Here is a 2,051-nt window from a genome sequence, read left to right as displayed (position 1 = left end):
CTTGGAAAGTATAAAGGCCTACTTGAATAAGTGTTTTTCAATGAAGGACCTTGGAGAAGCTGCTTACATATTAGGCATCAAGATCTATAGAGATAGATCGAGACGCCTCATAGGTCTTTCACAAAGCACATACCTTGACAAGATATTGAAGAAGTTCAATATGGATCAGTCCAAGAAGGGGTTCTTGCCTGTATTGCAAGGTGTGAGATTGAGCACGGCTCAATGCCCGACCACGGCAGAAGATAGAGAAAAGATGAGTGTCGTCCCCTATGCCTCGGCCATAGGGTCTATTATGTATGCCATGCTGTGTACCAGACCTGATGTAAACCTTGCCGTAAGTTTGGTAGGAAGGTACCAAAGTAATCCCGGCATGGAACACTGGACAGCGGTCAAGAACATCCTGAAGTACCTGAAAAGGACTAAGGATATGTTTCTCGTTTATGGAGGTGACGAAGAGCTCGTCGTAAAGGGTTACGTCGATGCTAGCTTCGACACAGATCTGGATGACTCTAAGTCACAAACCGGATACGTGTATATTTTGAATGGTGGGGCAGTCAGCTGGTGCAGTTGCAAGCAAAGCGTCGTGGCGGGATCTACATGTGAAGCGGAGTACATGGCAGCCTCGGAGGCAGCACATGAAGCAATCTGGATGAAGGAGTTCATTGCCGACCTAGGAGTTATTCCCAATGCATCGGGGCCGATGACTCTCTTCTGTGACAACACTGGAGCTATTGCCCTTGCCAAGGAGCCCAGGTTTCACAAGAAGACCAGGCACATCAAGCGTCGCTTCAACTCCATTCGTGAAAATGTTCAAAATGGAGACATAGATATTTGTAAAGTGCATACGGATTTGAATGTCGCAGATCCGTTGACTAAACCTCTTCCACGAGCGAAACATGATCAACACCAGAACTCTATGGGTGTACGATTCATCACAATGTAACTAGATTATTGACTCTAGTGCAAGTGGGAGACTGTTGGAAATATGCCCTAGAGGCAATAATAAAATGGTTATTATTATATTTCCTTGTTCATGATAATTGTCTATTGTTCATGCTTTAATTGTGTTATCCGGAAATCGTAATACATATGTGAATACATAGACCATAACATGTCCCTAGTGAGCCTCTAGTTGACTAGCTCGTTGATCAATAGATGGTTACAGTTTCCTGACCATGGACATTGGATGTCATTGATAACGGGATCACATCATTAGGAGAATGATGTGATGGACAAGACCCAATCCTAAGCATAGCACTAGATCGTGTAGTTCGTTTGCTAAAGCTTTTCTAATGTCAAGTATCATTTCCTTAGACCATGAGATCGTGCAACTCCCGGATACCGTAGGAATGCTTTGGGTGTACCAAACGTCACAACGTAACTGGGTGGCTATAAAGGTGCACTACAGGTATCTCCGAAAGTGTCTGTTGGGTTGGCTCGGATCGAGACTGGGATTTGTCACTCCGTATGACGGAGAGGTATCTCTGGGCCCACTCGGTATTGCATCATCATAATGAGCTCAATGTGACTAAGTAGTTAGTCATGGGATCATGCATTACGGAACGAGTAAAGTGACTTGCCGGTAACGAGATTGAACGAGGTATTGGGATACCGACGATCGAATCTCGGGCAAGTAACGTACCGATTGACAAAGGGAATTGTATACGGGATTGCTTGAATCCTCGACATCGTGGTTCATCCGATGAGATCATCATGGAACATGTGGGAGCCAACATGGGTATCCAGATCCCGCTGTTGGTTATTGGCTAGAGAGGTGTCTCGGTCATGTCTGCATGATTCCCGAACCCATAGGGTCTACACACTTAAGGTTCGATGACGCTAGGGTTATAAGGAAGGTTTGTATGTGATTACCGAATGTTGTTCGGAGTCCTGGATGAGATCCCGAACGTCACGAGGAGTTCCGGAATGGTCCGGAGGTAAAGATTTATATATGGGAAGTCACCATACGGTCACCGGAAATATTCGGGGGTATACCGGTATTGTACCGGGACCACCGGAGGGGTTCCGGGGGTCCACCGGGAGGGTGCACC

This window comes from Triticum aestivum, chromosome 4D (genome assembly GCF_018294505.1).
Source record: "Triticum aestivum cultivar Chinese Spring chromosome 4D, IWGSC CS RefSeq v2.1, whole genome shotgun sequence".
NCBI classification, from domain to species: Eukaryota; Viridiplantae; Streptophyta; class Magnoliopsida; order Poales; family Poaceae; genus Triticum; species Triticum aestivum.
Note: the sequence above shows the minus strand (reverse complement) of the source record.